The sequence below is a fragment of the Agelaius phoeniceus genome, chromosome 9 (genome assembly GCF_051311805.1).
Source record: "Agelaius phoeniceus isolate bAgePho1 chromosome 9, bAgePho1.hap1, whole genome shotgun sequence".
Taxonomy (NCBI): Eukaryota; Metazoa; Chordata; class Aves; order Passeriformes; family Icteridae; genus Agelaius; species Agelaius phoeniceus.
The window spans coordinates 26,595,158-26,609,854 of NC_135273.1; the positions used below are offsets into that span (position 1 = coordinate 26,595,158).

The window sequence follows — 14,697 nt, forward strand, 5'->3', positions numbered from 1 at the left end:
TGCCAAAAAGCTGAGCTGCCCAGCCTTGTCCCCCCAGCTGTAGCCAATAGGATGAGATGTGTAGGAGGCAGACTGCTGAGATGTGGCCCCCACAGAACCCTGCTTCCTCTCACAGGGCACCTTTATGTTGTCCAGCCACACTGGAGCTGACCTCACCCCAAAACACTAAGCCTACTTTTTTCTGGGATCACCAGCTTTCCAGAACTACTGTTGTGCCTTTTCACACAGGACACAGGGTTTTACTCTGTTGATCAAATAATTATTGCTGAAAACAGGGTGAAAATGCATAATCTACTTCAGAACAAGGGTTTATGTATCAAACTGTTCTGTATCCTACAGCTGCCACCACAGTAGGCCCTAGGAATATGTCTCTTGACATGGCACTTCATGAACAACAGTTCCTCTTCCATGTCCCTTTTCAGTATTACAGTAAAAGCTCTGTTTACTTCCCACCACTGCCATTTTTTTTTTACAGACCACAAAATCCTACTTTATATCAATTAAATAGGATATAGAGTTACTGAGGGTAGAGGGGGTTCCCTTCCTCATTTTATCTTCTGACAGCAGGGAAAGGATTATTCACATTTCCAGATTATTATCTGAAAGCAAACTCTACCAGAATGTGCTCACCAAGAAAAGAAAAGAATACAGAAGGAAAGTAACAATATTGGTTTTAAACTGACATCAAGTAGAGGGTTGTTGACAAAGTTCAAAACAGACCTGCAATGCAGGAAAAAAGAAAACAAACCCAGAAATATTTCAGATAACTCAGACCAGCATCTGACCAGTGGAAATTCTTTGCACAGCAGCCAAGCAGTAAAACATACACATTGTTCCCTGTGACATCCTCAACTACCCACAGCCAGCCTTGTTCACAGGAAATTGCAATTTCCTAGTCCTGTTCTGCTGCTGCTCCTGTTACTGAGAGCAGAGAGATGTGTGAAGACAGCAAGACTCAGAGTCAGCAACAGGTTTGTGTATTTACCAAGGTGTGTTATCACATAACATTATCACTGGAAATACCCCTCCTCATCCTATCCTAATTCCAAAGTGAAGAATAGTTCCCACTCTCACGCACTCCAGTACCACAAGTACAGCTGTTTTTTGAAAGCCACATTAGCTCATGAGCAACTTCCATGGGCGGGGACTGGTACAGCATCAGCACTGGCTTTTCAGTGAACATCAGCACAGAAATAAAATTACAGAACCAACACACATTACACCAATGCACTGCAGGTACCTATTGAATTGTAGCATGGGAGAGGAGAGAGCACATGCCATCACAGCACTGCCTACACACAGGTAAAGCTGATGTTTCCGTCACAGAGTGAAAACACACAGCATTAAAATACACCCCACTTTTCAAACACAAAAATGACCCATTTTCTCATCGCCACGGAAAACCAAGGAGGAGGTGCAAGTTCCCTGCAGGCAGCAGGCCTCTGATCAGGCATGCATTTAGACTGGCATTAGGCTGCAGTCAGTGTCACGGTATCTGCCATCGCAGCAACACGTCTCGGTGACTGCATTCCCCAACTCCACAGCTCCTGTCACCCAGCCCCTGCCCCACAGCCGCTGCTTTCGCTCTGCTGGGCCCCTCACCGTCCCCAGCACAGGGACCCGTCCCGAGGAGCCCGGGCGGTTCCTGCCAGGGGCTGCCGGGAGCGGGCCCGGCTCTGCCGCCCCGGCAGGACTCGGCCTGTGGGCGGCCCGGCCCCGGCGAAGCTGGGACAGCGCCCAGGGCCGGCAATGCCGGGGCAGAGCCGAACCAATGCGGGGGCTGAAGATGCCGAGCCACAAACACAAACACTGCCGGAGCTCAGCCACCAGCCGGCACGGGCAGACACACCGAGCTGCAGAGCAGAGACAAAGCCCAGCACCTTCGCCACGGGCAATGGCTGCAGGGCCCTCATCCCCCTCAGGCTCAATGGCAGCACCCACAACACCGACACGCACCCACCCTCCCAGCCACCGCCTCCTCGAACGCCCAGATCCTACCTGCCCACCATGTCCACAGCCAGCAGCTCCCCTAGGAATCCTGTCACAGCCCCTTTAAAGGCTCCTCTGGGAATCCTCTCACAGCCCCTTTAAAGGCTCCCCAGCCTGCACCCACACAGCCAGGCAGCCCCAGCCCAGGTGCAGCAGGTTTTGGATAATGGCCCTTATTTGCCACACCTGGTGGGGTTTTGAGTGAAGGGTCCACCTTGTGATTGGTGGGAAAGTCAATTTGTCCTACGGGCAGGAAGCCCCAGTGCTGCCATGGTCCCTGGGGACAGACACTGCTGAGAGCCCCAGAAGGGAGCTGGACAACATTGTTCATAACCACAGACTTCAAGGAGTGACTGGGACATCCTTTCCAAAATTGCTAATCCAGCAATCATGGTTACCTGCAAGGTGGGGCTGAGAGGGGCCCATCTTGCTGCCCACAGGTGCAGCTCCTCTCTGGGGAGGAGGGAGGCTGGCTGGGGCCACCTGACATGTTAGGGTCACCATTAGGGTCACCGTTAGGGCCGTTGTTAGGGACATTGTTAGGGCCTGGTGAAATGGCATAACTCTGGCAGAGCATGCAGCCTGCACAGCAGCTCCAACTCCAGGACACCCCAGTGGCACATGGGCAACAGCATCCAGCACACCAGCAGTTTATTCATCTCTAGGTTTCTTGATATTTGCCACATGACAGGAAACTACAGCTGCAAAGACAGGTAGAGAGTGAGGTTTCAGACAGGTTTCAGAGAGCTTGGATTCTTGATAACCTCTAGATCATTAATGACAGTATTCACCCAAGAGAAGGATAAAAATCTGGTAAAAACTGTGCCCCACCCATGACCCTGGCCTGTTGAGCTGTGAAGAGGAGAAGAAGAAGGCTGCTTGCCCCTCAGCCACCCTGGCAAGGTCTCTGGGGAATTGGAGTGGGGCGTGGAGCAGAGGTGCTCGGGCTGGGCAGCCCAGCCAGGTTGAAACATGAATCCTCGTTGCTCAGCATTTCATAGCTCAGGCAGCTGCGGCCACACCCAGCACCAAATATAGGGAAGTTTGAGAACTCCAGTGTTAGATAACTTCACGTGTCTGGGGCTGATGGCACAGGAGCTGCTAGGAGCTCTAGGGATGTCTGCTTTACTGTTACAGAACATCTGGAAGCTTCAGCTGGGATAGGGGGATGAGGGGCCTCTCAGTCCTGAGTTGGGTCATGGGTCCCTGTGTAATGCACGAGTGAGAGAGAGGCCCAAATACTTTCAGACTAAAGAGCACTGTGACTAAGGCAGGGACCTTACTTGTGGAGCAAAGTGCTTAAGTTTAGACCTGGAAACATTTGCCAGCAGTGACTCAGACTCATGGGTGCCCATGGCACAGTGTGCACCCTCAGGACAAAGAGATGTGAAATACTCCCTTCAGACTCCTGAAGCAGTAAGGGCATCCCTGCACTGGGGAGCAGGAGCCAGGAGCTACCTCTGGGTGCTCCCTGGCTGGATGCATGAAGTGATTTCTCCTCTCTTAACTCAGTAGGTGACCTCCAGTAGTCCCTCCAGCCAGGCTGTCCAGTCCCTACCCTGCCAGTGCTGCTGCCAGCACTGGGCTGGTGCAGTGGGAACTGACAACTGTGTAGTCACACTGAAGACAACTGCAATAAAGGGATATAAAACTGCTCACCAGGAGTCAGGGCTGCACTCCCCGTGAACAAAGCAGGAGGAGCAGTGTCTGTCATGCAAGGGGACAACAGGTTTTACTGGTGAAAATACCTGCAAGTGTACAAAATTTTTTCTAATATTTTGTAATATTAAGTGATTTGCAGGCAGAAAAAAAAGGTTTGATGGAGAGTGGTGTATGGGTCATATTGGTGTCTGAAATGCTGAGCCTAAAGATCACAGTCTCTGAAGATTTCACCATCAGGAAAGTAACTATGAAAAGTACTAAATAATAAAGTACTATTGGGGGTTGCCCAGTAACTGAGAGTGCAATAGTCTAATGCTTTTTCTGTGAGCTTGTACTTGGGTAAATATTTAGGCTTTTAAAGCTTTAAATGACAGGAGCCATTGCATAGGGCATTGCACTGTGGAAAGCCCTGGACTATGTTTACTCACAGATGGTCTATTACTTGTAAGGTCCTGTAGAGGCTTTTCTGTTCGTGCAATCCTTGTGCAGACTGCAGACAAGGGTGGTCTTTGGGTTCAGTGGTGACCCAGTCTCTCCTTGGACCAAATTTGCAAAGATTGGCTTCCAAAAAGCCCTGGACAACCCCAGCTCTAGGTCAAGAAGTGCAAGACTGATACCTCAAACAGGCCTGGACTGCCCTATTTCATTGCAGCCAGACGATTTTGGTCATGTTTGGGTTTTCTTTTGTAAGACACAAATTATATTCTTACTGAAACAGGCTGGTAAGGCTTCAAAGCAAGAGAGGGAAATAAAAATGGAAAAAAAAAAGAAAAGAAATATTGCCTAGCAATGAGAAACAGCCTGAGGCTGAGTTAAGAGCACTTACTGTGAGTGAGTGGATATTAGTGCCTTCTGTTGACAGAGGCAGCACTAAGAGGGCATCCTGTCTGGCTGCACAGCCTCTGATTGCCCAGCAAGCAGCAATCTCAAATAAATATTTCCATCTCCTAGGCAAGAAGATTGCCCCCTTGCCTGTGTGGCAACAGCTCCATCCCTGCACAGGCCATGGCTGGCTGGGGCTGCCTCTGTCACAAAAAAACCCCCACACAGCCTGCACACAACTGCACACAGCCTGCACATAACCTGCTCACAGCCTGCACATAACCTGCTCACAGCCTGCAGCTCAGGTGTGGCTGGAGCGAGAGCAGAGCACCCCCAGGGACCTCTGGCATGAGCAAGCACTGGGGTAATGATGATGCCGGGGTTTGTCCCCAGGAGATTTAACTGGAGATGTGTTGTGGTGATGGTGACATTTAGATGGGTACCAGACTGTAGAATGGAGTAGGGGGTGGACACCACGACTCTGCTCACCACAGGGCTCCTCTGCAGTGGGGGCTGTTGGTTTCCATCCTTCTGCCAGACTGCAGAAGGGTTCAGTACTCCCCTCCCTTACAGTGACCTCACAGGGCTCTGGATCAGAGAGCAAAAGGGATTAGCAAGACACTGTGCGATCCTTCACTGGAAACCCCAGCAAAATAATGAGATTAAATAACAAGATGATCTGAGTAGGGAAGATCTTTATTTATCTTAATCTAAAAATGCAGAGGATGGGAACAAACAAACAACTGACAAGAAATATAACCCCAGTGTAATTTTTGATTATTGGAAGAAGACTCAGTTTCATCTCATGACTGTTCTGGTCTCCTAATTATGAACAGTTTCACCGGCTTTGTAAATACACTCAGCAAATGTGGCAATAATCACTGAGCTGTTGTAAGAGCAGTTGAAACCTTTTCAGCCACGTTGACAATTGTGAGCAGATGTGCTAAGAGATGTATTTTTTCTATGTAAAAGATGAGAAGGACCTTCTGCCTTAAAAATATGTATTTGAAGAGAACAAAATTATCCAGATATCAAACAGCTTTCATTTTTCTACACAAAGAAGTAGGTAATAGCAAGCCAAAGAGAGATTTATACAAGCAGTACTGTTGACTTGAATTAGCATCATTTTTTAAATCCAGATTTTTTCCCAAAGCCAGACATTGCTTCTGCAGCCTGTCCAGCCACTTTTTCTACTCCATCTTGTGCTGTCTTGGAAGCCTTGTCAAAAGCTGCAAGAGAGGGAAAAAGATAAGCAGAAAGTTGGAAAAATGCAACATGGTTTAATACTTAGGATAGAAGAGAGGTGTGAAAATTATTAGACTACAAAAAAGGAGTGATGTATCTCCAGAAAAGGTTCTGGATATTTTGCTGCCTCCTCATCTAACATCAACAGGTGCCCAAGCCTGCCCTTCTTGTCACATCCATGGAGCTGTTGAAGGTGTCAGCTCTAAGGGGATACTGCCAGTGCATTTTGGCTTTCATGAAATATTTTAGACCCCAAAATTGCAATTCACCCCTCACACTTGGAATCTTATTAAATTATTACAAAAAAACCCAAAGAGCCTAGTTTTTAATTTGACTTGTTCCCAATGCCCAGCTGCAAGATACCAACACTTGCTTGCCAACACCTTTTCACCTGCAGGATCAGTAATGTTTGACCCCAGCAGGTGCTGGGATCCAGGGTAGGGCTGGACCTGGACAGACCCCTGCTCTCAGGGCTGGGGGGGAGCAAGATGTAACATGGAGTTGCTTAATCCTCCAAAAAGAAGTGCTGTCCCCACAAGTTTTCTAAATAGGAAGCCAATGTCTGAATGCTGCGTGTGACTCATGTGTGGAGCTACTAAGCGACAGATCCTGAAATCCTTCTGTGAGATTTATACAGGTTGTTAAAAAATCATTAAAGTTGTTATAAAATGTTAAAGGTTATACAAAATGATCACTGAAACCAAGGACTTTTAGGCTGAGGACACCTGTGGGACAGAGGAGAATGAGCACGGGCCGCTTCTGGCTTGTGTTGAGCTGCTCCATCTTGATTTGAATGTCATTGCTCCTACCTTTCTGGCTTGCCTCTGTAATCTGGTTGACTGCATCCTGAGTGGCCTGTCCCAGTGTGTTTGCTGTAATTAAGGGAAAACAAAATCAAAATCCTTCCCAGCCGTTGGTGTTTCTGGTTACTGGAATTCCATACCTCAGTCAGGTATACGCCTGCAGCAGGCTGTGCCCCTGGCAAGGGCTTGGGCCGGTGCAGAGCAGGCTGAGGCTGTGCCCTTCACAGGCACCCTGGGCACTGTGTGCTGCCACAGCAGCTTGCCCTGAGATTAGCACTCACCTGGCACCTACGGTCAGCTGAGCAAACCAATGGCAGAGAAGCAGGAGATAAGAAAAGATTAGCAGTGAGTTGGAATGATGACATTTAGCTGCAAGCTGCTTATTTAACACTACACTTGCTTTTATTGATTTTTCTACCTTATGCTTGGGGTAGGTTGGCCATCTAACATGCATTTTCCCTATGGGCCATTTGGGACTAGAGCCTGTTCTAAAATGGAAGCAAGTGCATTAAACAGAGCTGGACAGGAGAAAGGAGATTTTTACAAACAAGATAAGAATAGAAGAAGAGGAGCAGAAACTAGAAACATAACAGATAAACTCCAGAATATGAAACATTAAAAAAAGTGCGATGCCTTGCAATTGTAAGATAGCTGATAGTTTATAAAACAGTGAAGTACCTCCTCAGTGGCAGGAATATATTCAGGATGCAACAAAGACTATTTTGTTTTCCAGAAAGGGGTTCTGTAATGTTTGTGGGGCTACTGCACATTTGTCCCCGGATGTATGGAAACTTTCTGTAACTTCAATATAATCAATGATATTACTCATATATTTCAGCTATACAAGGAAGTGTTTGCAGGATCAGACTCCAGAACCAAATAAAATCAAATTATAAACTACCAGGAAAGAGCAGCAGGCAGACATGGTAGGGAATATACTATAAAAAGCTACTATAAGCTGTACACATTTTGCAATTTTTCATTTGAAGGAAAAGCTTTTATGCTTTGCATTGAAAAGTTGGTTTCCAATGCCCAGTGCTAATGACAACAGTGCTCAGCCTTAGAACATGGGCATTGCTGTGACAGAAATGTGCATACAGGGTTTTTTAAACCCTGCAGTCTGGTGATCACTGCTGAAGAACACAACAGAAACATGTCCTCTACATCACAAATCATCCATTGCAATCAATGTAGTTACATTACCAGAAGGCACTGACAGGCCAAATGGCAAATGTTAATCAAAGCTTAATTCCAACATACTAAAAGGAGTGCTGATTAAAAGCCACTGCAGAGCATGAAAAAAGACCACCCTGAGCAATGCAAATGGTAAATACAGAAGGGTGTTATAACCAAAAAATGCTTCACTGCTCTAAAAATATCAAGTTTAACATTTTGGAGAGTGATAAGAGTTGGACGATGCCCAGGAGCCACAGAGGGAGAAGTGAGTGAGTGGGTTGAGGCAGCTTTGAGAGCCATGGCTGGCCTGTGGTCTTCTCCAGGTGATGGCCAAAACTTGCAAAGTGAAGAAAAAAGAGGAAGCTGTGTCCTACTAGCACCAATGCAGCTATGGGTTGTGGTTATTTAGCAACTAAGCCCCCTTCTAAATATACAGCAATATTAAATCTTTCTTACCAGCATCTTTTGCTGCACCTTCAGCTTGTTCCTTCAGTCCCTGGAAGCTTTTACTTGACATTGTGGCTTCTGACACCTGTCGAAGTCCTCTCCTTTGATAAAATTGAGCACCTGGTGATGTATAGTGCACTATGTGATAGTGTCCTGACTTGTTCTGGCTTTATACATCTGCCAGGAGACCTGCTGATTCTTTTGGGGGTGACTGGTACAATGGGTGGAGTTCAAATGTGAAGAATGAGAGCTGAAAATAGAGAAAAGCTGTTTATTTACCCTCCCTGATGGGAGGGTGTGCCCAGATTGAGATTTTTGCCCCATCACGCTGTCTTTGTTTGTTAATTTGTGCCGTTTGTTTTTTCATAACCAAAACTGCAAAAAAACCTGTTCCACCATCACAGGCAGAGGAAAGCCACTGAACTGAGCTTTACAGAGTGCTGGAAAACTACTGAAGTGCAGTGTGTGGGCATGGCCAGCTTTCATCCCCACCAGGCTGACTTCCTTCTCCTTCCTTCAGCCCCTGAGCACACCCTCATGAGAACAGAAACCAGCCCAAATTTGTTTCTGTTCTTAGAAGTTTTAATCACAACCCCCTTTTCTTGTCAGGTGGGACAATGTTAGATGAGAGCTGTAATGTTAGTGAGAGCTGTAATTTATGTGTATTTTTTTAAGAAACTGTTAATCTGGTCATCTTTCCAGTTGCCTGCTCAAGGTGGATTGCAAATCCCATCATCACAGAAGGCCTTGCCTGGGTAAGGCAGGTAATCAGTGCCAGCACTAGCAGCTCTCAGGGGAAGGGAAAAAAAAAAAGCCAAATTAGCAAACCCACATTTTCCTACTGTGGCTTTGTGGTAAGATTCTTTTCGTTCAGAAATTATGTTTAAACTCACTTCCTTTCCTAACATTACCACATTAATAAAAGTTTCTGGCTTTAACCTCTGCCATTTCCCAGGTTTCCACTAGCCTTTGGAGTTTATATTTCCTGCCATCAATCCCCAGTACAAAGGTGCTTTGTACAAGTAAACTATTGGCAGAGTCAGGAGCCAAATGGCTCTCTGGCTTTGTGGGGTTTGGGTTCCTCATTGCCATTTTCCAGGGTACAAAGTGGCTCTGTTCAGATGGCCACACTCATACCCATATTTTTCTTCCTGAGAAAAGATTAGTGTTGGTAAACAGGGACAGATGCCACAGATGAACCAGGGTGGGCACTGACAGTTCTCATAAGTCTAGGACTTCATTAGTACCCAAGTGAGGAAGAGTCACAGAAAACAAGGTTCTGAGTATTCCTCTGCCGCTCCTACTCAGCCTGTCATTTCAGAGAGCTCTTGTCAACTTTTGCACCACTCCTTTGTTATTTCAAACAGCAATTCTCTTTCCCCCTCAATGGGTCAATTAGACTTTTAATTATATATTCACTGCAGGTATCTTTTTTGATTCCTTGCTGAATTCTTTCCTGGAACGATGTCCTTACTTGAATTTGCAAAAACTCAGATAAAAAGACACACAGTATTGTGGGGCTCTGGCATTTTTTTGAACCAAATCATTAACAGAGACCTACTTATTTTTCTTTCCCAAACCTGAGAACACAGCCACACCAAAGCCACCTCAAACAGGTGGATTTCAGCTGTTCTCAGCCCATTAGTCAAGTAGATTAACTTTTGTGTGGAGTGTTAGTGAAAGGAAGGAAGAAGCTCTCAGGAATCCACCAGGCAGCTTGTCACAGCTCAAGAGAAGATGTGCCCCGGCTTCAGCAGCAAATACCTCCCAGATGCCCTCCCTCTTGTTTGCACTGCTGGGTTTTCAGTGCAAGAGCCCTGCAGGTGCTGCCTGGGATAGTCTGCCTGAAAGGGACACCAGGAGTTTAGGAAGCCATTTAAAACTGAAGCACACTTACATCAAGCATTAAACATGCACCACATTAGAGCACTATTTTATAGACTCATAATCAGTTCAGGTAAATATTGCTCTCTAATTCTGTTCTAATACCTACCTAGATTTCCCCAGCTCCAACTATTATTCTTCCAAGTGGAAATCTCTGTTCAACATTTTGGGCTCAATATGGGTGTCTGATCTGTGCCACTGCTTGCTTTGTCTCCTGCTCAGAACATTAGGTAGCATGAATTCCTGAGTAAAACCCACACTGCTGACAGCATGGCAGTATGACTCCTTATCTAACGTAATCTTATCTTTAGCATTAATATAATTATTCTTATTCAAAACTGAGAAAAGGAAAAGTAAGCAAATTACTCTTGCCTAAATTGGCATGGCATGATCATCATAATGCAGAGCCTAGAGCAGAGGGAAGAGGGACATCTGCATAGTATTCATTCCATATGATGGTACCAATAATCTGTGCATCAGGTGGCAGGCTGAGTTACAAAACCACAGCAGAAAACAATGGAATATATTGCATAATATTTATCCACTCTGTGAGTTAACATTACTTTTTAGAAGACAATAGTAAGCCTTTTGAACTGATGTTAGATATTAATTAAGAGTGCTTAAAAATGAGGATTTGAAAGGGTGGCAAGCTAGTTTGGACTTTTGCTCCATTCAGCTCTCAGTATCTGCTGAGACTGCAGGTAGAAGTCCTGGTTAATGCCAGCTGGAGCAGGTACCACAGTGTGGGTAGAGCCACACGCCAAGGTGCCCCCAGAATTTCAGGCTATTCCAAAAGTTTCTCCACCTGGCAATGCCAGGCTGCATCACTGACAGTGGCCAGGACCAGAAGTCCAAAAGTGTCAGCACCCCCAGCAGCACTGTCTGCTCACCTGTGACACAGAACATGTCTGACTCCCTCCTCTGTGTCTGACTGCTTGGGCTTTTTCTCCACATTCTGCGCCTTCACTGTCTGTTGCTTGGGATGAGCAGTTATTTGTGTTTGGGGAAAAGAAACCCAAAACTGATTCTTTAAGTGCTTCACAACCCATGGCCCTGGAAATAGTTAGCAACTACAAATACGCAGCCCAAGCAGCTGTGAGTGAAATCTAAAGCACCACGGGGAAATTAGAAATTGTTCTGGTTTCCTTTCCTTTCACACATCTTCTGTGGCAGCCTTGAGCACCCTCTCATATATCAGTGACATGAACCCTTCTGCTGATGAAGGTCAGAAGTAATTAATCAGAGCTACAGCTTATGTTTTACGCATGAAAATGGGCAAGTGAGGTTAATTAAAAAGTGTTGAATTTTATTTGGATTTTCTTAAATTTTAATTTTACTAGGGTTGGGATTTATAGATAGGTGTGGTGTCCATTAGCAAGGCAAATGCAATTATGTATTAGGGCTAAAAAATTCTACACAGATCACTCCAGAAGTTTACAAAGTGTGCAGTGTTCAACATACATGGCTGCTAAAGGAGACTGATATTAGTGTGGAAGGGATGTGATGTTTATGCCATGAAACAGAACTGTTTTAAGAAATGCAATTGTTTGCTCATAGAAAATTATTCTAAGTCATATGTCAGTAATTTAGGAGATCAAACTAAAGTTGTTCTAATTAAGCTAAATTAGCTGTTTGGTTCAAATTTTGAAATACAGTTCTGGGAGAAAAGTAGGTTTAACTGATTCTTCCTTTACACAGGTGGTAACATTCTCCAGGAATTATCCATCAGCTCTGCTTCAAAGCATGAGATCAACGTAAGGCCAGTGCAAATGGAGTTCTTTACCTTCTACTTTTTCAATCTTGAGGTAACATCCAGGTGAAGTGTCACATTTCTGCTGTCATCTGGAGCACCTGAAACAATCCTTAAATACTGGGACTGCTGTGGAGTCTCACAATATCCTGCAGATTCAGGATTAGAAAAAACAAAAAATTGTCAGGTCTTTAACTTAGAAAGGCTAGGAAGATGAGAAAGGCTTGACTCCCACCTTAAAACCTGGCATGGGACTGGGGAAACAAATAACTGGTCCTATCCCAGGAGTGACTGGCTGGGAAAGCTGAGGATGTGAGCTGGGATGTAAAGCCTACAGGAGAGCTGTGTATATTTTCTAGGCACACTGAGAGGAAGGAGGGCTGTGGCTCTGCCCTTCTGGCACACAGTTGTGCTGCCCACCCCACGCAGGTTTAGTGGGAGGGGAAGGGTGGAGAAGCAGAGCTGCCTTGCATGCTGGGATCCACACAAAAAAGCAGTGCCAAAGCTTGACACAGAAAGTCTGTGCTGCTTCAGACTCGTGTGGGCAGGGGTTTGTCTGATATTCAGAAAGTGCAGTTTTGATTTGACCTTTTTCTGCTCTGCTATTGACAGTATGGAGTATCTTCTTGTGATTTGGTAGGGTTTCATTTATGAAACAGTTAAACCGAGTTTCAATGTGTCAAAGAGGTGAGAATGTGATTTTATAGAGAACAGTATTATAAAAACAGCCCTTCAGTTTTTAATTGGGTACTCAGTTTTAGTACAGGCATTATGCAGACACAAAAATAGGACTTTCAAATGAAGTGGGATTCTAAGTGTATTATTACCTGATTTGCATTTAAATTAGTGGAATGCTGTTTGGGATATTCTGTAGAGAGCCACTGCTTCCTCTCCTTCATCCCAGACAAACATCTTTGAAAAATCAGGCCCTGCATGCCCTTCAGCCCTTGGCTAGGACATAACTGGGGGGAGCTCTCAAAGGCTCTGAGCTCTACCAGAACAAATCACTCAATAAAGCTTAACTGAAAGGAAGTTTTGCTGTTACAAGGGGAAAATAATGGATTTCAGCACTTTGTTGGTCACTTGTATGGAGAGGTTGATGCAACACTTGGCAGCAGCTGTTCCTGGCTCGTTGGATCCCCTCAGAGGTCAGAGTGCAAGTGCCCAGAGTCCTCAATGGGGACAGACAGTGACCACACTGTGCCTGGCACTGGGTGCTGTCTCATCACAGTGGGATTAAGTTAACAGCTTGTGTGACAGTGGTATCACATGTACAAAGTCCACTTCAATAATTCACAGGGTGAGATGAGTTAAAGAAATTCTTGATTGCACAAGACCTGTCAGCAAAAAATAATTTTGCTAGTGTTTGCTTCCCTCAGCACTTACCTGGGGCAGGGGGTGCCAGCACTTCCATAGTGAAAGTACCTTCTCCTGTGGGATGTTTCTGATACATCTCCTCCATCACTGCACTTTTCACTTTCCTTCCATCACCTCTCATTACACTTGTCTGAATCCTCACTGAAAGCACAGACTTCCTTTCAACGAACTAAACAGACGTACAACAAAGTTTAGTTGAACAATTAATAGACAATATTTTGTCTCTTTAATCAAAGATCATTCTACTTCAAAAGAAACAAGTCTTTCTTACCTCTGACAAATGTGGCTCAGACCTCTGGCTTCTGCTTCCCACAGCTGGGTGACAGCCAGTCTGAGACAGGGACAGGGAGGAAATAGAGGCTCCCTGAGCCATTGCATGGGCACAGCACTTCCCTGTTCCCACTCACTGACTCAGGGTACTCATGTGGAAGGAAACTGCATGTCCTGGTGTCTGTCTCCAAGACTTTGGACTGCCTGTGCAAGATGCATAAACACTCTCTGGGCTCTGACTGCCATGGGACTAGACCAGACCTGTGCAGGGACTGCACCTGCCTGGGCCCAGAGCAGTGCTCTCCCACGTGAGAGGCAGGCAAGTGCAGAGGCAGATCTGTAGGAAACATTTGGACACTTCTGGTGCCCAAACGTTGGCCAGTAGTCAAGCAGTGTTTTCAGTCCCACAGTTCCATATACAGGTGTGTAAATACTGGTAAAACACTTTCCCTTGGACAGGGAAGGAAACACAGAGATCTGCATGCTGCTTTCCCAAGCAGCCACATAGCTCAGTGTGGCAGATATGACACAGCATTCTTAGCTCAGTAATTACCATTCTCTCCTGGTTTAAGCCCTTGGAACCAGGGGCAAAGCCTGCTTGAGAGATGGGCATTTGGGGAGCAGCTTTCTGCTCCTTTGAGTTAGAGCCTGCTCCTGCCTCCCACGCATGCCCTACATAGTGAAGGCATTCACCTCTGAAATTTTGCAAAACACTTTTTTTGAAACACTTCTGTTTGTACCCCCATAAAGCAAAGCTTTTGAGCAAAAGGTTTTTCTGTGTCTCTCGAGTGAGCATTGAGAATAGACTCCAGCCTCCTGCTGCTGGGCATGAGTAACTCTTTATGTCCTCTTACCTTGGCCTCAATTTTAGTGACTGTTTAATTGGCAGATACTTGCAGGACATCTGAAAAGAGTATGCACATCTCAGATATATCTTCCTTTGAGGGTCCTTGTTACCTCTGCTAGGCCTCTTTTGTTCCCTTTCTGTGTTGAGATCAAAGACCCACTGGGATAGAAATCCTGTGGTCTCTGCAAGGCAATGCTTTCCACATACTGTTATGCCTGAGAGAGGCTGCCAGCACACTTGCTAGATGCTTCCATGCCACAGCAAGTCTCTTCTGTAATACCTTCCATAGTCATCATCATTTAACAGCTTAAGAAGGTCTGATTTTGAAGCAGTTTAAATCTCAACAGTTTACACTGGCTTCTGGATTCGTGGGTGCTCTTCCTGCAGGTAAATATAAGAACCCATTTTTATATCCATACCTACTG

General features: G+C 45.6%; 1 long non-coding RNA gene across 3 annotated transcripts; it reads right to left on the minus strand.

The window, feature by feature from the left end:
• Positions 1-5,381: 5,381 nt before the first annotated feature.
• LOC143694782 (uncharacterized) lies at positions 5,382-12,750 on the minus strand. Of its 3 annotated transcripts, none has more exons than XR_013183494.1 (5): positions 12,606-12,750; positions 11,812-11,927; positions 8,154-8,394; positions 6,528-6,590; positions 5,382-5,702 (listed from the first exon to the last, which is right to left on the minus strand). It is a non-coding gene; the product is annotated as an uncharacterized LOC143694782 (long non-coding RNA). The 3 variants fall into 3 exon arrangements; XR_013183495.1 differs by lacking the exon at positions 12,606-12,750 and adding an exon at positions 12,014-12,589 and having other exon boundaries at positions 8,154-8,264; XR_013183493.1 differs by lacking the exon at positions 12,606-12,750 and adding an exon at positions 12,014-12,589.
• Between the last annotated feature and the right edge of the window lie 1,947 nt (positions 12,751-14,697).